Source organism: Somniosus microcephalus, chromosome 14, assembly GCF_052327205.1.
Source record: "Somniosus microcephalus isolate GS21.2 chromosome 14, FLI_Smic_1.0, whole genome shotgun sequence".
NCBI classification, from domain to species: Eukaryota; Metazoa; Chordata; class Chondrichthyes; order Squaliformes; family Somniosidae; genus Somniosus; species Somniosus microcephalus.
The window spans coordinates 49,063,675-49,085,511 of NC_141000.1; the positions used below are offsets into that span (position 1 = coordinate 49,063,675).

Here is a 21,837-nt window from a genome sequence, read left to right on the forward strand (position 1 = left end):
GGTACAATTGGAGCAGTGCAAAGAAAGGATTTCAGTAAGGGTGATGAGACGGTGAGTAGAACTAAGAAACCGCAATAGATGCAATACTCTGGTGGGAGTTGAGACCTCCTGACACTCGTGTTGTAGTGTGGGTGATGTATAAACGTAGAGATCAGGGAAGCGTGTAATAATGTGGTTATAAGGGAAGATTTTAATTTTCACAGACTGGCCGAAGCAGAACAGCTCCAGTAGTAAAGTCAGTGAATTTCTGGAATATATTTGAGGCAGTTTTCTGGAACATGTTTTAGAACCGAGAGAACTGGCCATACTAGATTTAGTGCTGAGTAATGAACCAGAAATAGTTAACAATCCGACAGTAAGAAAACATCTTGGAAATAGTGACCACAAAATGATTGAATTTTCTATTAGGTTTGAGAGGGAGAAATGAAAGTCACAAACCAAGGTTTTAAATTCAAGGAAAACTTCGAAGGGATGAGAAATTAATTGACCACAGTAATGTGATCTGAACTGTTATTTGGTAAACCTACAGACAGATAGTGGGAAGTGTTCAAAGAAATATTTGATACAATACAAAACCAGTACGTACCTCTAAAAGGCAATGGCTCCACTTATGTAATTAAGCAACTGAGGTAAGAACATAAGAAATAGGAGCAGGAGTAGGCCATACGGCCCCTCGGGCCTGCTCCGCCATTCAATAGGATCATGGCTGATCTGAATCTAGACTCACGTCCACTTCCCTGCCCTCTCCCCGTAACCCCTAATTCCCATATCTGCTAGGAAAATGTCTATCTCCATTTTAAATTTATTTAATGATGCAGCTTCCACCGCTCTCTGGGGTAGCAAATTCCATAGATTTACTACCCTCTGAGTGAAGAAGTTTCTCCTCATCTCAGTTTTGAAAGGGCAGCCCCTTAATCTAAGATTATGCCCCCTAGTTCTAATCTCACCCATCAGTGGAAACATCCTCACCGCATCCACCCGATCAATCCCCCTCACAATCTTATGTTTCGATAAGATTGGGCCAGAAATTCGCGGCCAAAGGCGTGAGTGCGCTCGGGGTACTCACGCATCTGGCCGTTGGAAATGCCGGCGTTCAGCATGAACAGCGCATGCGGGGAACGCCGGCATTTCCAGACCTCGAGCGCGTGCGACTGCACAGGCAGCGCTTGCGCAGTGAACTTCGTAGATTTCATTCATGAAATCCGTGAGGGTAAGTCCTCAGAAGTTACACTTGAAAAAAGCAAGTGTAAAGTGGTTCATTGGCTGCGGAGGAAGAAACATTTTATCGTGGAGCTTCTGAAATGCAATATTTCTGTTTGGGAAAGGGAGGGAAGTTATTTTAAGAAATTTTAAGTAAGTTTTAAAGTTAAAAAATTTTTTTTTTTTAAAGGGGTTTTCAGAACGGTAGGTAGAAGGAGCAATTGTGGCTGTGTGAATGGAATGTGAGAATGAGTTATGTATGTATGTCCACATATATTCCTTTACGTATATGTATGTATGTTTTATATTCCTTTACTAATGTGTATGAATGTATGTTTTTAATTATGATTTTCAAATAAGTTACTTTCTCTGAAAGTCATAACTAAATAATACATTCATACACAAGTAAAGGAATATATACATAACACGCAAAGGAATATATACAGACATACATACATACATTCAGAAGCTCCACGATAAGAAATATCTTCCTCCGCAGCCTCTGGAGCAACTGTACCCATGCTTTTTTCATGTGTAAGTTGTAAGGACTTGACCTCACTGAAAGCAGTAATGAAAGCGGCGAATTATACTGCGCATGCGCTGCCTGTGCAGTCGCACGCGTTCTGCCTCTGAACCCCTTCGTTCAGAGGACAGGAAATGCCGGTTTTCCCCAAAAGCACTGTGCATGCTGAAAAGCGGCATTTCATCCGGCCAGATGCGTAAGTACCCCGACCGTACTCGCGCAGTTGGAAGGGAATTACTGGGCCAACATTTTACATGTCAATAAAATGAAAAATTTAACAATTGCACGACTTGCCCCCTCGCATCTGCGACTGAGGGTCCAAGGAGGTGCATTGCGCAAGAGGTCATCATCGTACGTATCCTCACACTGTTCTCTTTGGGGAACTGTATGAAGTGGTGGAAGGATTTATGGCCGTGATTAACGCTCATTACGTGACCGTAACCATCTTTGAACCAGCCATTAGGGTGGTTAGTCCTATGGCGGGAGGGTTTTACGGGCTCCCACAACCCATCTGAGGGGGGGGGGCCACCAACACCCACGGACGCAAGTATCCCGCTGGATGTCCACCCAGAATTTAAAGTTGGAACTCCGACTCCACTTGCCGGGACTGTCTGGAGTGGGGTTCAAAACCCTACTCCTTCTGGCCCAGCGGCGGGGATGCTTACTGCTACGCAAAAGGCCCACTCCGCACAAAAGGTGACACCCATACGTTTCCTGCGCCTTTTCCCTCCCCGTGACTGGAGCCCTATGCTGCCATTTCACATTGCTAATCGGATTGGGCCTTTGTCATAGCGGTAGGATCCCCGCCGCTGGGCCAGATCAGGGTAGGGTTTCGAACCCCGCTCCAGACAGTCCCGGCAAGTGGAGTCTGAGCTCCGGCTCTAAATTCTGGGTTGACATCCAGTGGGATATTTGCGTCCGTGGGTGTGGGTGGCCCCCCCTCCTTGTATAGCTTGTGGGAGGCCGTAAAACCCTCCCGCCATAGGACTAACCGCCCTAATGGCTGGTTCAAAGATGGTTACGGTCATGGAATGAGCGTTAATCACGGCCATAAATCCTTCCACCACTTAATACAGTTCCCCAAAGGGAACAGTGTGAAGACACGTATGACGACAACATTGCTAAATAAATAAATGGAATTAAAAAAATTCTTTTAGGGCTTTTAAAAGTCTTTAAATTGCTTTAATTCTCTTTAAAACTACTTCAGATTACTCAAAATAATGTAAACATTTAAAAAAGTTTATAAAAGTTACCAAAATCTTCAAAAAACTTCCAAAAACCTATTTAAACTGCTGCTTTGCATGTAAAAATCCTTAGCAGCTTGACACAAACATTGGGGGCGTGTCCAGTGAAACTGAGACCTCAAGGGGCGTGTCTCACTTACACTGCACGCTCCTGGCTTCGCGCTGGCTGCACTCCTGGGCGGCGTGACGTCATACGCTCCCCGGGATTCTTCTTTTTCATTCACCAAGTCCAGGCGTCCCTGGAGCTGATCGTCAGTAGCGCGGGGTAAGTGTAAATACGGGGCTTGCACGTGCTGCAAGCCCCGTTCTGGAATTTCTGGGCCATTGCCTCTCATTCTTCTGAATTCCAATGAGTAGAGTCCCAACCTACTCAACCTTTCCTCATACATCAACCCCCTCATCTCTGGAATCAACCGAGTGAACCTTCTCTGAACCGCCTCGAGAGCAAGTATATCTTTTCTTAAATATGGAAACCAAAACTGCACGCAGTATTCCAGGTGTGGCCTCACCAATACCCTGTATAACTGCAGCAAGACTTCCCTGTTTTTTATACTCCATCCCCCTTGCAATAAAAGCCAAGGTACCATTGGCCTTCCTGATCACCTGCTGCACCTGCATTCTAACTTTGTGTTTCATGCACCAGGACCCCCAGATCCCTTTGTACTGTAGCACTTTGCAGTTTCTCTCCATTTAGATAATAACTTGCTCTTTGATTTTTTTTCTGCCAAAGTGCGTAACCTCACACTTCCCAACATTATATTGCATCTGCCAAATCTCTGCCCACTCACTTAGCCTGTCTATGTCCTTTTGCAGGTTTTTTATGTCCTCCTCACTCACTGCTTTCCCTCCCATCTTTGTATTGTCGGCAAACTTGGATATGTTGCACTCGGTCCCTTCCTCCAAATTGTTAATATAGATTGTAAAGAGTTGGGGTCCCAGCACTGACCCCTGTGGAACACCACTAGTTACTAATTGCCAGCCCGAGAACGAACCATTTATCCCAACTCTTTGTTTTCTGTTAGATAGCCAATCTTCCACCCATGCCAGTATATTACCCCCAATCCTGTGATTTCTTATCTTGATCAGTAATCTTTTGTGTGGAACCTTGTCAAATGCCTTTTGGAAGTCCAAATACACTACATCCACTGGTTCCCCTTTATCCACCCTGTATGTTACATCCTCAAAGAATTCGAGCAAATTTGTCAAACATGACTTCCCCTTCGTAAAACTATGCTGACTCTGTCCTATTAAATTATGTTTATCCAAATGCTCTGTTACTGTTTCCTTTAATAATGGACTCCAACATTTTGCCAACCACAGATGTTAGGCTAACTGGTCTATAGTTTCCAACTTTTTGTCTACTTCCCTTCTTGAATAAGGGTGTTACATTAGCAGTTTACCAATCTGCCGGGACCTTTCCTGAGTCCAGGGAGTTCTGGAAAATGATCACCAATGCATCCACAATCCCTACTGCTACTTCTCTCAAGACCCTAGGATGTAGGCCATCAGGTCCGGGGGATTTATCCGCCTTAAGTCCCATTATTTTACTGAGTACCATCTCCTTAGTGATTTTAATTGTGTTTAGCTCCTCCCCCCCCCCCCCCCCCCCCATTGCCCCTTGTTTGTCCAGTGTTGGGATATTTTTAGTATCCTCTACTGTAAAGACTGATACAAAATATTTGTTCAGCATCTTTGCCATCTCCATGTTCCCCACCGCTAGTTTCCCAGTCCCATCCTCTAAGGGACCAACGTTCACTTTAGCCACCCTTTTTCTTTTTATATAGCTGTAGAAACTCTTGCTATCTGCTTTCATATTTTTTGCTAGTTTACTTTCATAATCTATCTTCCCTTTCTTAATTAATCTTTTAGTTATTGTTTGCTGGCTTTTAAATGCTTCCCAATCTTCTATCCTCCCACTAGATTTGGCTAATTTATATGCCCTTGTTTTCAGTCGGATACTATCCTTTATTACTTTACTAAGCCACGGATGGCTGTCTTTTCTTTTACTCCCCTTTTTCCTCAGTGGAAGATATTTATCTTGAAAGATGTGAAATAGCTCCTTGAATGTAGACCACTGCTCTTGTACCGTCTTACACTTTAATCTGTTTTCCCAGTCCACTTTAGTCAATTCTACTCATACCTTCATAGTCTCCTTTATTTAAGCTTAGTATGCTGGTTTGAGATCCAACTCTCTCACCCTCCAAACTGAATTTGGAATTCAACCATATTATGGTCACTCATTCCAAGGGGATCCTTTACTAGGACATTTTTTATTAATCCTGTCTCATTACACAGGACCAGATCTAAGATTGCCTGCCCCCTGGTTGGTTCAGTTACATACTGCTCAAGGAACCTGCCCCTAATACACTCTATGAACTCTTCCTCAAGGCTGCCATGCCCAATTTGATTAGTCCAGTCAATATGAAAGTTAAAATTCCCCATGATTATAGCTGTTCCCTTATTACAAGCCCCAACTATTTCCTGATTTATACTCCGACCAACAGAGTTGCAACTGTTAGGAGGCCTATAGACTACGCCCACTAGTGACTTTTTCCCCTTATTATTCCTCATCTCCACCCAAACTGTTTCACTATCCTGATCCTTTGACCCAATATCATTTCTGACTATTGCAGTGATTCCATCCTTGATTAACATAGCAACCCCACCTCCCTTTCCTTCCTGTCTGTCCTTCCTAATTGTCAAATACCCTTGTATGTTTAGTTCCCATTCATGATTATCTTGCAGCCATGTTTCCGTAATGGCCACCAGATCATACCCATGTGTAGTTATTTGCACCGTCAACTCGTCAATTTTGTTACGAATGCTGCGTGCATTCAGATAAAGAACTTTCAAATATGTTTTCTGACAATTTATTCCTGCTTTTACCCCTTTTACTACTTTACCTTTATCATTATACATTCTGTCCCTTCCTGACATGCTCTGGTTTTTAATTCCCCCACTGCTACCTTGCTCTATTGCCTTCTCCGCTGTCATTTTTATTTTTCGCTCTCTTAAAACCTCCCCCCCCCCCCCCACTAATTAGTTTAAAGCCTTCTCTACAGCCCTAGTTATTCGATTCGCCAGGATTCTAGTCCCAGCACTGGCCAAGTGAAGTCCGTCCCAACGGAACAGCTCTCTCCCGTCCCAGTACTGATGCCAGTGTCCCATGAAGCAAAACCCATTTCTCCCACACCAGTCTTTGAGCCACGCATTTAACTCTCTAATTTTATTTACCCTAGCCAAATTTGCACGTGGCTCAGGTAGTAATCCAGAGATTATTACCCTTGTGGTTCTGCTTTTTTAATTTGGTCCCTAGCTGCTCAAACTCCCTCGGCAGAACCTCCTTCCTTGTCCTATCTATGTCGTTGGTACCAACATGGACCACGACAACTGGATCCTCCCCCTCCCACTCCAAGTTTCTCTCCAGCCCAGAGGAGATGTCCTTAACTGTAAGGTGGAAAGTATGTATGTATAATATATATATAATATCTCTATCTCTATCTATCGGATTAAAAACAGATGCAGGCAAGGCGATAATGGACAGCAAGAACATGGCAGACATTTTAAACGAGTATTTTGTCAGTTTTCACAGTGGCGGGAGAGGACAAAATGCCAGTGGTACCATGGAATCTAAAAATAAGTCAAGGACAGGAACTTCTTGGATTTAATGTAAGTAAGAAAATGGTAATGGAGAGAATAATGGGACTTAAGATAAATAAACCTCCAGGACCTGTTGTTTTCCTCTCCAGGGTATTAAAAGAAATGGGGGAGGAAATTGCAGATATAATTTTCCAATGCTTTCTGGATTCAAGAATTGTACCTTTTTTGGATTGGGAAAACTGCAAATGTCATTCCATTATTTAAGAAGGAAGGGAAGGAGGAACCAGGAAACTATAGACCTGTCAGTTTAACATCAGTTATGGGGAAATTTCTGGAATCATTCATCAGGGACAGTGACTGAGAACTTGGATAAGTATGAGATGATGAGAGTCAGCATGGATTTGTGACGGGTAGGATAGGTCTGACTAATGTAGTTAAATGGACTCCCAGAAGGCATTTAATAAGATTCTGCATAAGAGATTAATAGCAAAAATGAAAGCATGTGAAATTGGAGGTAACCTTGACATGGGTTGGTAATTGATTGAGAGGTAGGAAATGGGGCGTAGGGATAATGGGCATGTACTCTGCCGGGATGTGAAAAGTGGTGGTCCCAGCAATCTGTACTGGGGCCTCAGCTTTTCACCATATACATCAATGACTTGGATAAAGGAATAGTGTGTTGTATATCCAAGTTTGCAGATGACACTTAAGTTAGGAGGAACAGTAAATTGTGTAGATGAGGGCAGGAAGTTACAAAGGGACATAGACAGATTAAGGGAGTGTGCAAAACTGTTCAGTGAAGGAAAGTGAGCTTATCCACTGCGGATCCAAGAAAGACATATCGGAGTATTTTCTTAATGGTGAGAAACTACGAGTTGTGGAGGAGCAAAGCAATTTAGGTGTCCATGTACACATTACTAAAAGTGAATGAATAGGTAAGTACAAAAAGTAATCAAAAAGGCTGTTGGAATCTTAGCTTTGATCTCAAGGGGGTCTGGAATACAAAGGGGAGGGAGCTATGCTTCAGTTCTACAGAGCCTTGATCAGACCCTATCTGGATACTACTTTCATTTCTGTGACCTGAACCTCAGGACGAATATATTAGCCTTGGAAGGAGCACGGGATAAAATTATGATGTCAGGTTACATAAACATGGCTTGTATTCCCTTGAGTTTGGAAGGTTGAGGGGTGATGTAATTGAGGTTTATATATGCATACAAAGTGAAAGGAGATTGAACCACCCCTTGATTCAACAAAGTTGATTCCACTAATAACCTGGGTGACTGAGGCCCCTGGAATTCCAGGTATCAAAAAGCACAGCTGTTCCATACTTTCCTCCTTGACCCCTATGCAGCTTCTATGTTGTCAGACCCCAGTCCCTTATCACCAATTCCAACCCCTCCCTAGTTACTGTTTCGGGCTGAACCAAACTATTCACAACCTTTGTCTAATTTAACCTTGAGCTGATTTTCCGACCCCATAATCTCTCTGTCACAAAGACCACCTACTTCCACCTCCATAATACCGCCCGTCTATGTCCTTGCCCCAGCCCATCTGCTGCTGAAACGCTAATCCATGCTTTTGTTACCTCCAGACTCTGCTTTTCCAATACTCTCTTGGATGGCCTCCCATCTTCCCCCTCCATAAACTTGAGCTCATCAAAAACTCTGCCTTTATCGTAACCCACCCCGGGTTCCGTACCCCCATCACTCCTGTGCTCTTTGACTTACATTGGCTTCCAGTCCACCAACGTTTCAAATTTAAAATTCTCATCCTCGTGTTCAAATCTCTTAATGGCCTCGTCCCATTCTATCTTTGTTGCCTCCTCGAGCCCTACAGCCCTCCTACAACTGTGTTCCTCCAATTCTGGCCTCTTGTGCATCCCCACTCCCTTTGCCCCACCTTTGGCGGCCATGCCTTCAGCCATCTAGACTCTAAACTCTGGAATTCTCTCCCTAAACCTTTCCGCCTCCATCTCTCTCCTCCTCAAACTGTACCTCTTGCCTCTTTGACCAAGCTTTGTCGCCCATCCTACTAACGCCTTCTTTGGCTTGGTGTCAATTTTTGTCTGATGACACTTCTGTGAAGTGCCTTGGGACCTTTTACTATGTTCAAGGCGATATTTAAATGCAAGTTGTTGTGGTTGCCTGGGTGGTGCTGAGGTGCAGGGCTCCATTTTAGGAAGGATGTTCGCTCAGCCAACCAATAAGAAAACATGCAATTAGGGAGTGCTAATTCTCCCTGAGACGCAGTTGCCTGAGACAACCTAACTGTATGTGTGGCTACCTCCATTCCAGATAAACTGAGCAATCTGTTGATCAAATGCTCTTAAGGAAAATCTGAATCTATTTTTAATAAAATCTGCACTGTTGGTTTGTATCCTAGTAACTTGATTAAGTACTAACTGGGTGTCCTGTACATGAATCACAAAATTAACATGCAGGTACAGCAAACCGTTAGGAAAGCAAATGGTATGTTAGCCTTTATTATAAAAGGATTGCAGTATAAGAGTAAGGAAGGCTTACTGCAATTATGTAGGGGCTTGGCGAGACCACACATGGAATACTGTGTACAGTTTTGGTCTCCTTACCTAAGGAAGGATATACTTGCCTTAGAGGGAATGCAACAAAGGTTTACCAGATTGATGCCTGGGATGGCGGAAGGGGTGGAGAATTGTCCTATGAGGAGAGATTGAGTAGACTAGGCCGATATTCCCTAGAATTGATAAGAATGAGAGGTGATCTTGTTGAAACATATGAAATTCTTACAGGGTTTGACAGGGTAGATGCAGGGAGGATGTCTTCCCTGGCTGGGGAGTCTAGAACTAGGGGGTCACAGTGTCAGAATAAGGGGTCGGCCATTTAGGACTGAGATGAAGAGAGATTTCTTCACTCAAAGGGTTGTGAATCTTTGGAATTCTCTACCCCAGAGGGTGCTGGCTGCTCAGTCGTTGACTATATTCAAGACAGAGATCGATCGATTTTTGGATAGTAAGGGAACCAAGCGATATGAGGAAAGTGCGAGAAAATGGAGTTGAGGTAGAAGATGGCCTACTCTTGCTCCTAGTTCTTATGAACTAATTGATTTATTATTTGTATAACTTTTGTCTAGAAATCTGTAATACATGCAGAGTAATCAGTCAGTGCAGAAAGTACTACATAAGAACATAAGTAGGAGGAGCAGGCGTAGGCCATATGGCCCCTCGGGCCTGCTCCGCCATTCAATAGGATCATGGCTGATCTGAACCTAGACTCACGTCCACTTCCCTGCCCGCTCCCCACAACCCCTAATTCCCTTATCAGCTAGGAAACTGTCTATCTCCGTTTTAAATTTATTTAATGTCGCAGCTTCCACAGCTCTCTGAGGTAGCAAATTCCATAGATTTACTACCCTCTGAGTGAAGAAGTTTCTCCTCATCTCAGCTTTGAAACGGCAGCCCCTTATTCTAAGATTATGCCCCCTAGTTCTAGTCTCACCCATCAGTGCAAACATTCTCCCCGCATCCACCCGATCAAGCCCCCTCACAATCTTTTATGTTTCGATAAGATCGCCTCTCATTCTTCTGAATTCCAATGAGTAGAGGCTCAACCTTTCCTCATAAGTCAACCCCCTCATCTCCGGAATCAACCGAGTGAACCTTCTCTGAACTGCCTCGAGAGCAAGTATATCTTTTCTTAAATATGGAAACCAAAACTGTACGCAATATTCCAGGTGTGGCCTCACCAGTACCCTGTATAACTGAAGTAAGACTTCCCTGTTTTTATACTCCATCCCCCTTGCAATAAAAGCCAAGATTCCATTGGCCTTCCTGATCACCTGCTGTTTCATGCACCAGGACCCCCAGATCGTTTTGTACTGTAGCACTTTGCAGTTTCTCTCCATTTAGATAATAACTTGCTCTTTGATTTTTTTCTGCCAAAGTGCATAACCTCACACTTTCCAACTATGCACAATTGCCATCTACTCCGTAGTATCATTTGTTAAATTGTTTTCAACAGGAACAATTTTAAAGACTAATTCCTCTTTGTCATGGCTTTCACACTTCTTCATTACCATTCGAGTCTACATTTTGCATAGATTCCTAGTTGAGAACTGTTCTCACTGTTTCTCACAGCCGCCTTTAGTTGGCCACAGATTGGGTAATTCGTGCCAAATTGCCGTTGCACTTCCTCTGACCACGATCAGCAAGTACTTCCCTGCTGTTTAAAAACATGTTGTACAATAAGGAGTGTACTTGCATCTTGTAGGCTCCTTTCATATAGTTGTTGGCAGGCCCAGATTTAATCTTGAGTAATTTTTGTTGGCTGTGTCTTCAGCAATATATAGCCTGACAATAATTGGATTGTATGCAGTGGAAGATAAGTGAAAGTTATGGAGTGAGACTTGAGTGAAGCGTGAAATGCAACAGAAAGTACCAAACTGAGTAATGGGAAAACAAAAGGAAGAAGACACATATTGAAATGTGAGTGAGTATATCTTGGAACGGTAGTGTGGCTAGTTCAGCGATGCAAGATCAGTTTTCATTTTTGGATACCCGTTCCCAGTTCCAGTATTTTGGAATATCATCTTGGCATAATTGGTAGCCCTTTTGCCTCTGGGTGAGAAAGTTATGGGTTTGCGCATCATATCTAGGCTGAAGTTCCATTGCAGTACTGACCGAGTGCTGCATTGTTGAAAGTGTTGTGACTGCAGAAGAAATAACCATTGAAAATAAAAATTAACAAATGTGAAAACAAAATTTGGAAAAAAAGCCTGATGCAACTCAGTAGACTTTTGTGATCTATTTTTCTTTTGTGCGTGCCTGCAACTTGCACCATTCCTAGCTGTCGGTGAGATCTCACAGCAGCTAGGTGACAAATGATAGTAGTCAGGAGTGACTGGCCCTTCAAGTTTTCCTCCAGCCTGTTGGAGAAATGTCTGAGTCCCTTCACGTTCCTTTTGATGACCTGACCAACATTAAGAGCTTGTGTGGGTAACTCAAAATTCAAACCAGCTTTGGCCACAGTATAATTTCTCTGACTTCAAGCTAACAACAAGTTCTTAACAAAGAAAGCTAGAGTATCACAGTGGAGTCTTCATTATCTGCACTCCAACTACCTGCTAAAATTTTCATTAAAGTTGTCCCATTGCACAGCTCACTAATGCCAATTTCTTTCTGACCTAAATCTCTCACTCCAAGAAAAATTGCTTTATTCCTGTGCTTGGAGTATTGTGCAATTTCCATAAAAACCAAAATTTGGTGATTGTATTATCCTCCTATCCCCATTATCCACTGAGGAGAAGGAATCCCATTGGTTCAGGCCAATAACGGAGGTTAATGAAGCATCATACAATGAAGGCAACATTGTACAAGCAACTTGCTAGGTTTTTGTTTGATGACACTCCTGTGAAGCGCTTTGGCATTTTACTACATTAAAGGCTGTATATAAATGCAAGTTGTTTGTTCAGAGCCTGGATTGTGTTTCCAAATGCATTTGTTGCCACTGTGTATAAGGTTAATGTCCAGTTGTTTGTATTTGCTTAAAGAACTAACCTTTAAGCAATGATATTCTGTTTTCTCTCCATTCCAAAGTGCCAGCTGGTATTTGACAGTGGCAGGTGGATGATTCCATTGCTGACTTTTACTGGCTGATTTATATTAGTTAAATTCTGCTGTATTGGTAGAACTGTGTACCCTATGACACGGTCTCATTTCACCACCCTAATGAGTCATGGAGGCGGTTAAGGGTTTGGATATTGTACCAAAAGCAAATTATTTTATATGGAGTGTTTAGTAGCTATCCATTTTTTCATAGCCGCCTCTTGAAGTGGGTGTGTGACAGTCTTGTTAATATTTTTTCCTGACCAAAATGTTTGTGCCAAGTTTCAAGCGCTCCTAAAATACTAAATCCTATCGATAATGCTTAGTTTATACGTTTGGGGGGCCAAGATATGGGAATTGTGACATAAGAACCATTTGGAATGCACCAGTTTTTGACTTTAAGTACTTCTATTACTTTATACAGTACATAAAGTAATGTACTGGTGATGGGAACTGCCAGATCTTTATACTGTGGTGTGTATATAACCTGGGACTAGCCAAGCATTGAACCATTTTCATTTGCATGTTTAGCTTAACAGTGGCTTTGGACTCTCTCTATAGTAGTGTATAAATGACTCAGTGGAATGATATTGTGAGGTTATTCTGTCTAATCTATTGACGTTGAAGTGCAATGTGCAGTCTAGCACTGCAAGTGCATTCCCCTTACAATAAGCATGGAGGAGTTCCTGCTCGCAATGCAGAGTAATCTTCCAGAACAGAAAAGATCTTCAATATAATTGTATGTTCTGGTTTGGATTGATTACTTACCATTACAGTAGAACTGACACATGCTGCAGTTAAAATGATTCTCACTAGGTCTGCAGTGTCTCCTTTGTCAGACTTTTAATAATTCACAGAATTACTGGCAGATTTGCCACAATGTTACTCATGTTGAGTCGGAGGTTACACTGTTGCAAGAGAAGGGGAAGTGGGGGAGGTGTGCATATGGCTGCTGAGAAAATTTGGAAAGAAGTTTTTGAACCACTGAAGCTAATGTGTGCTTTTGTCCTGTTCCCTCCCTGACTAGCTCCAGGATGACATCTGCCCTAAGGCTCATTTCCAGAAAGGATATAGCTTTAAACTGCATTCTGGGAGTTACAGTGCATAGAATTACCTAGATAGTTGCTTGCAGAGTGGCACTGGTTCATTCTGGGAGTTCTCTAAACAATTGTACTCAGATGCAGAACTACAGAGGTTTACTGCATAGAAGGAAGCCATTCGGCCCATGTCTTTGCTAGAGCAATCCAAAACTAATCTCACTTCTGTGCACTCTTTCCAAAGTCATGACTCTCGTCCTCTACTTCCAATATTTATCCAGTTTTCTCTTAAGATGCACATGGTCTCTGCCTCAAGTACTTTCTGCGGCAAAGCATTCTATGCTTCAACAGCCCTCTAGGTAAAGAAATTTCTCCTAACCACACTCAATTTTAAATTGATAGCCCCTCATCACTGATTCTCTAACCAGAGGAAATAGTCTTCATTCACTCTATCAAAACTCCTCATAATTTTAAGAACCTGTGTTAAATCTCCTTTTGCCCTAGTGGAAATAGTCCCTGTATCTCAAGTTTGACTCATAACTAGAATTTCCTATCCCTGGCATTATCCTATTGAATCCACGTCACACTAACGCTTTAATGTCTTTTCTATGATGGCGTGCCAAAAACTACCCACAGTACTCTAAACTTTGGCCTAACTAATGCTTTGTATAAATTCATCATTACTTCCTTACTTTTGTATTCCAAGCCCTATTTATAAAACCCAAAATTCTGTTGGCTGTTTTAATGGCTTTATTTCCCTACACCCACACTTGCATAGAATTATGAATTGAAACCCTAAATTTCTCTTCATCCACACCCTTCAGTGTTTTTCCATTAAGTGTATACTTCCATTCCTTGTTTCTTTCCCTGAAAATGTATTACCATGCAATTATCCACATTAAATTGCATCTGCCACCTCTGCCCATTCTGCTAAATGGATACTAAGCCAAAGATATTAGGAGGGATGACCAAAAGCTTGGTCAAAGAGGTGGGTTTTAAAGGAGGAGAGGAAGGTGGAGAGGCAGAGGGACTTAGGCAAAGAATTCCAAAAGGTGGGGTTGAGACAGCTGAAGGCATGGCTCATTGTGGTGATGTGAAGAGAGGGAGAATACACAGAAGGCCAGAGTTGATGAATGGAGAGTGTGTTGGGGGTGGTTATAGGGCTGGAGGAGGTTACCATGATAGGGAAGGTATTCAAACACGTGTTTTAAAGTGAAAGAAGCAAAGATATCAAACAAACGTTTTCACGATTGTTTGTTAAGCAGTGGGCAGGTGGCAAAAGTTACACCCAAATTCAAAAACGGAAAAAGGGATAAGCCAAGTAACAATAGACCAGCTAGTTTCACGCGAATATAGAAAAACTGCTAGAGACTAATATAACGCAAGTGAAAATTTAGAAATGTTTGAGCTAAATTTAAAATTGTTGGGGCTTATAGGAACAGTCATTGCTGATTTGAAAAGGCAGGTCATGCTTGACTAATGTCATCGAAATTTTTGAGGAGCTGGCTGTAACCACTTCTCCACATTGATCTGTGCTATGCTATATTTGACACATATCTGTCCATTCCAGTAACCTGCCAATGTTCTTCTGTAGGCTCCCATATTTTGTCTTGCAGTTCTGTATACATCAAACTTTGTTACGTCAGCAAATGTTGTTAATGCTTCTTTACCTCGCATCCAAGTTAGTTGTGTTCAGAGAGTGACGAAGCCGTGGGGCATTGCACTAATTACATCTTGCCAGTCTGGAAATATCCATTTGCACCTAGTGCGTTTCCATCCTTCAGTCATCCCTCTATTCCACACCATCAGTTTACCCTTAATACTGTGGACCCTAATCTTTGTAACTCTTTTTTGTGTGGGACTTTATCAAACACTATTTGAAAGTTTGATGAGATGTGGAGACCTGCACTTTTTTATTTTCAATTAAAATTGTTATTTGGAGTTGGCCCAAGAGCACGGTGGCATAGTGGTTAGCACTGTTGCCTCACAGCGCCAGGAACCCGGGTTCGAATCCGGCCTCGGGTGACTGTGTGGAGTTTGCACATTCTCCCCGTGTTTGCGTGGGTTTTCTCCGGGTGCTCCGGTTTCCTCCCACAGTCCAAAGATGTGCGGGTTAGGTTGATTGGCTATGATAAATTGACCCTTAGTGTTAGGGGGATTAAATACGTGGGGTTACAGGGATAGGGTGGGATATGTGTTGGTGTAGGGGTTACGGGGATCGGGTGGGATATGTGTCGGTGCAGGCTCGATGGGCCGAAATGGCCTCTAACTGTACTGTGAGGTTTCTGTGATTCTTTCTGTGAATGATGATAGAGTTTGCTGTAATTAGGCGGCATGGCAAGCTGTGCTGGGAGGTCAGTGTCAAGTTAGCTGAGTGGGTAGATATGTAGATACATAAAATTTACAGCAGAGATGGCGACCATTCAGCCCATTGTACCCGTGCTGGCTCTCTGAAAGAGCTTACTTCGTGCCGTTCATAGGAACAGGAGTAGGTCGCATCCCTCGCTATCCTTAACTAACAAAATTCTATTGATCTCTGTTTACCCAGAGAGCACAGTCTTTTAGGAGAGTGTTCTAGATTTATACTATTTTTGTGTGAATAAGTACTTCCTGATTACACTCCTGAATGGCCTAGCTCTAGTTTTAAGACTCCTGCCCCTTTTGTTCTGGATTCTCCCACCAGAGGAAATAGATTCTCTGTATCTACCATATCAAATCCCTTAATTATTTTAAGGACCTCGATTAGATCGCCCCTCAACCTTTTAACCTCAAGGAAATAAAACCAAGTTTATGTAACCTAGCCTCATAACTTAACCCTTTAAGCCCTGGTATTCTGGAGAATTTGCACTGTACCCCCTCTAAGGCCAACATATCTTTCCTGAGGTTCGGTGACCAAAAGATGGGGTTTGACCAAGGCTCGGTACAATTGAAGCATCCTTTCCTCGCTTTCGAATTCCAACATTCCATTAGCCTATTTGATTACTTTTTGTACCTGCGCACTAGCTTTTAGTGATCTGTGTACATGGACACCAAAATGTCTTTGGTCCTCCACAACTCCTAGTCTCTCATAATTAAGAAAAGACTTCAATTTGTCTTTCTTGTATCGTAAGTGGAGGACCTCACATTTCCATACACTGAACTGCATCTGCCACAGTTTTGCACACTCCCTTAATCTGTGTCATTTTTTTAACTTACTGTGTCTCCTAACTTGGTGTCCTCTGCAAACTTTGATATACAACTTCCTATTCTTTAATCCAAGTCATTGATATATATGGTTAAAAAGCTGAGGCCCCAGTACAGATTCCTGGGAGCACTACTTTTCACATCCCAGCAACCAGTGTACATTCCCTTTATCCCTGCTCTCTTTCCTACCTCCGAACCGATTACCAATCCATGTGACGCGGTTTCCTCAAGTTTTGTGCGCTGCGTTTCCCAGTCTCTGAAAATTAAAATCTCCCATTATAACCAGTGTTTTTTCCACTGCCTAATCACCCTTACTGAAATCCCTTTTTTCTACTGCTGGAACTGTGGCTTTTATCAGTATTGCTACTCTCCCAATTTCCCCGTACTTTCTAAAGATCCGATAGCCTGGATTATTACACTTCCAATCATGCCAACTTACAGCCATTTTTCAGTAATAATGATTATTATATTATAATTTAAGCTGAATTTGTGGTTTCAAATCACTTATTTCTTCTGCTACATGCATTTGTGTACTGAATTCTTATTTGGATAGCTGTCCCCACTCTGCGCATGTGCCCTACTAGTGTTTATCGCACATGCTTTGACTTTGTGGATTTTCCCCTTCCACCCCCTTAACTAGTTTAAATCTTTCCCCACTGCCCTATTTACCCATTGCACATTGGTTGCCTCTCTGGTTTAGGTGAAGGCCATCCTATTGGTATGCCCTCCCCTGGCCCTGGAAGTGGCCCCAGTGTCCTAGGAATATGAAACCCTCTTTTCTATACCACAATTCCAGCCATGTGTTGGTCATCCTAATCTTTCTCTCCCTGTCTGGTTCAGTCTTTTGCTGGTCATTTATTTTTCAAATTGTTATCCACTTCCATTTTAAAAACCTAATATGGATTGTACTTCCACCACTGTTTCTGGTAGTGCATTCCATTGTAATTCTCTTAACTTCTCCCCTTGCTCTTTTGGTGATCACCTTAACTTTATGTCCTCTAGTTTCAGACACCAGTGGAAATAGTTTTTCAGAGTACTCATTTAGTATCTCTGCCATTCCTTCATCCTCCATAACATTTTCTATTTTAATTGGCCCTATCTTTTTCTTACTTTTTGTTTTGTAAGATGCTTTACTACTTCCCTTTTATGGGAACTGATCCGTTCTAATCTTTTTTTGCTTCCCCTCTATATATTTTCTATATTCGTCTTGACTTGCTTTTGTATTACCCCTACATTTGTTAAATGCTTTTTTAAAATCTCATTTTAATTTCTCCTCATCCAAGGAACTCAGCATTTGCTGCACCACCGTTACTACTTAGGCAGATATGTCTAGGCTATACCCAAATACACTCCTGTTTAAATGCATTCCATTGTTTGTATACTGTTTTCTTTGCAAATTTTTCTTTCCAGTTTATCTGGGCTAGTTCCCTTTTTATCTTGCTGAAATGGGAGGTGGCAGTTCAATGCGGAGAAATGTGAAGTAGCACATTTTGGGAAATGCAGTGAGAGTGTACCCAAAATGGTGAGATTTTTAACTGTGGGAAAACAATGATCACTGGAAGCAGATATATAGATCTTTTAAAACCATGCAGTTAGAAAAGGCCATACAAAGGCAAATGGGGTTCTGGGTTTTATACTTAACGCCATTGAATATACAGGTAATTAATGTTTAATTTGTGCAAGATGTTGGTTAGGCCACAGCTCAAGTATTGCATGCAGTTGTGGCCATGCCATATTAGAAAGGATATTGGAGCCGTAGGAAGTGTACAGTGAAAAATCACGAGGTTGATATTTGGACTAGAGATGGCTCCAAAAATTTTGAAGCTGAAGCAGAAGGTTGAGGGAACCTCGAGGTTTCCAAAGTTATGAAAGGCTTTGAGAAGCTAAATAGTAAAATTTTCACTGCTCAGTGAGTTGATAACAAGGAGGCAGAATCATAGAAGCTTAGAATGATTACAGCATGGAAGAAGGCCATTCAGCCCGTCAAGCCCGTGCCAGCTCCCTGCAAGAGCACCTCAGCTAATCCCACTCCCCTGCCCTTTTCCTGTAGCCCTGCAAAATGTTTTCCTTCAGGTACTTATCCAACTCCCTTTGGAAAACTGTGATTGAGTCTGCCTCCGCCACCCTTTCAGGCAGTGCATTCCAGATCTTAACCACTCGCTGTGTAAAAAGTTTTTTCTTATGTCGCCTTTGGTTCTTTTGCCAAACACCTTAAATCTGTGTCCTCTGGTTCTCGACCCCTCTGCAAATGGGAACAGTTTCTCTCTATCTACTCTGTCCAGACCCCTCGTGATTTTGAACACCTTTATCAAATCTCCTCGCAATCATCTCTGCTCTAAGCAGAACAACCCCAGCTTCTCCAGTCTATCAACGTAACTGAAGTCCCTCATCCCTGGAATCATTCTTGTAAATCTTTTCTGCACCCTGTCTAAGGCCTTCACATCCTTCCTAAAGTGTGGTGCCCAGAATTAGACACAATACTCCAGTTGAGGCTGAACCAGTGTTTTATAGAGGTTCATAAGTTCCAGACTTTTGTACCTGTAAGCTTTTTTAACCGCTTTCTCAACCTGCCCTGCCACCTTCAATGATTTGTGCACACATGCCCCCAGGCCTCTCTGTTCATGCACCCCCTTTAGGATTGTACCCTTTAGTTTATATTTCCTCCCCTCATTCTACCAAAATGTATCACTTTGCATTTTTCTACGTTAAATTTCATCTGCCACGTGTCCGCCCATTCCACCAGCCTGTCTGTCTTCTTGAAGTCTATCACTATCCTCCCCACTGTTCACTATACTTCCAAGTTTTGTGTCATCTGCAAATTTTGAAATTGTGCCCTGTACACCCACGTCCAAGTCATTAATATATATCCAGAAAAGCAGTGGTCCTAGAACCGACCCCTGGAGAACACCACTGTATACCATCCTCCAGTCCAAAAAACAACCGTTCACCACTACTCTCTCTGTTTTCAATCACTTAGCCAATTTCGTATCCATGCTGCCACTGTCCCTTTAATTCCATGGGCTTCAACTTTGCTGGCAAGCTGATTATGTGGCATTTTGTTGAACGTCTTTTGGAAATCCACGTACACCACGTCAACCACATTGCCCTCATCAGCCCTCTCTGTTAGCTCATCAAAAAACTCCAAATTATTGCTAGAAGATTGAAGGGAAAGATTAGATTCTGTTCCACACAGAGGGGCAGGTGTTCTGTAGTGGTGTCTTTCGAGCTGTCAGCAATGGCTCTAGGAAGAAATCCCTCGGCAACTTATAGAGGCTGAGACCTCTGATTAAAAAATGTAATAATTCTGACACATTTTGTATGTCTTTATAAACGTAAGAACATAAGAAGTAGGAGCAGGAGTAGGCCATACGGCCCCTTGGGCCTGCTCCGCCATTCAATAGGATCATGGCTGATCCGAACTTAGACTCCTGTCCACTTCCCATAACCCCTTATTCCCTTATCAGCTAGGAAACTGTCTATCTCCGTTTTAAATTTATTTAATGTCGCAGCTTCCACAGCTCTCTGGGGTAGCAAATTCCATAGATTTACTACCCTCTGAGTGAAGAAGTTTCTCCTCATCTCAGTTTTGAAAGGGCAGCCCCTTATTCTAAGATTATGCCCCCTAGTTCTAGTCTCACCCATCAGTGGAAACATCCTCACCGCATCCACCCGATCAAGCCCCCTCACAATCTTCTATGTTTCGATAAGATCGCCTCTTATTCTTCTGAATTCCAATGAGTAGAGGCCCAACCTACTCAGCCTTTCCTCATAAGTCAACCCCCTCATCTCCGGAATCAACTGAGTGAACCTTCTCTGAACTGCCTCGAAGCAAGTATATCTTTTCTTAAATATGGAAACCAAAACTGTACGCAGTATTCCAGGTGTGGCCTCACCAGTACCCTGTATAACTGCAGCAAGACGTCCCTGCTTTTATACTCCATCCCCCTTGCAATAAAAGCCAAGATTCCATTGGCCTTCCTGATCACCTGCATACTAACCTTCTGTGTTTCATGCACCAGGACCCCCAGATGCCTTTGTACTGTAGCACTTTGCAATTTCCCTCCATGTTTCTTTATCATGTTACTCCCCACTGGAGTGGAGCTAATTTACAGACCAAACGGGAAACTGTTCAACCTCCGTCGCCTCCAGTCCAGATCCATGGTCGTCCCATCCTCTGTCGTCGAATTACAGTATGCAGACGACGCTTGCATCTGCGCTCACTCGGAGGTCGAACTCCAAACCATCGTCAACACCTTCACCGAAGCGCACGAGAGCATGGGCCTTACACTAAACATCCGTAAGATAAAGGTCCTCTACCAACCTGCCCCCGCCACACAGTACTGCCCCCCCGATTATGAAAATCCACGACAAGGCCTTGGACAACGTGGACCACTTTCCATACCTCGGGAGCCTACTGTCAACAAGGGCAGACGACGATGAAGTCCAGCACCGCCTTCGGTGTGCCAGTGCAGCCTTCGGTCGCCTGAGGAAGAGCGTTGAAGACCAGGACCTCAAACCCGGCACTAAGCTCATGGTCTGCAGAGCAGCAGTGATACCTGTATGCCTCAGAGACATGGACCATGTACAGCAGGCACCTCAAAGCACCGGAGAGGTACCACCAACGCTGCCTCCAAGATCCTGTAAACCATTGGCAGGAAAGGCGCACCAACGTCCGTGTTCTTGCTCAGGCCAACATCCCCAGCATCGAAGCTTTGACCACGCTCAATCAGCTCCGATGGACGGGTTGCATTGTCCGCATGCCCGATATGAGATTCCCAAAACGAGCGCTCTACACGGAGCTCCGGCACGGCAAGAGAGCCCCAGGTGGGCAGAGGAAACGCTTCAAGGACACCCTCAAAGCCTCCTTGAAAAAGTGTAACATCCCCATCGACATCTGGGAATCCCTGGCCCAAGACCGCACAAAGTGGAGGAGAAGCATCCGGGAAGGCGCCGAACACCTCTAGTCTCTTCGCCGGGAGCAAGCGGAAGCCAAGCGTAGGCAGCGCAAGGAGCGCACGTCAACCCAAGCACCCCACCGTCTGCCCCACCTATGATGGAGACTATGGCCTAGAAATTCAGTTTCGCCATGTTTGGGGCGTTATAGTCGAGCGTGCGCTAAATTTAGCGCCCGGCGCAAATTATCACCACCTTCAGCGAAATTGACTTGCTTCGCCCCAAGAGGTGCTTGGTGCGCTAAAGCAGGCGCTGCACGACTGTCCTAAGGCACTAAGCCGGAGAGGCGCGGCGCTACCACCGAGGGCGGGCGCAGCGCAGGTGCAGCCAGTTAGCGATTGCAGGCAGACACGCTGGCGCCGGTCACCTCTTAAAGGGGGAGGGTCGATTTGGCTTGCAACTGCAAAGCTCTGGGCTGAAGTCAGAAGTACCTGTGCGAGCGCTGACTCAATGCAGAAAGCTCTCTCCCTTTGTCTGTCTCTCTCTCTCTCTCTCTCTCTCTCTCACACAGAAGGA

General features: G+C 43.4%; 1 protein-coding gene across 8 annotated transcripts in view; it reads left to right on the forward strand.

Annotated features, from left to right (window-relative positions):
- Window positions 1-21,837, forward strand: part of tab3 (TGF-beta activated kinase 1 (MAP3K7) binding protein 3) — a 149,956-nt gene that overhangs the window by 22,162 nt on the left and 105,957 nt on the right. Inside the window, exon 2 of one of the 8 annotated variants that reach the window (XM_086006541.1) lies at window positions 6,487-6,636. The exons of the other annotated variants lie outside the window; for them this stretch is intronic. The gene's annotated coding sequence lies outside the window, so the exon portion shown is untranslated. The remainder of the gene's footprint in view (window positions 1-6,486; window positions 6,637-21,837) is intronic. 8 annotated transcript variants of the gene reach the window in all.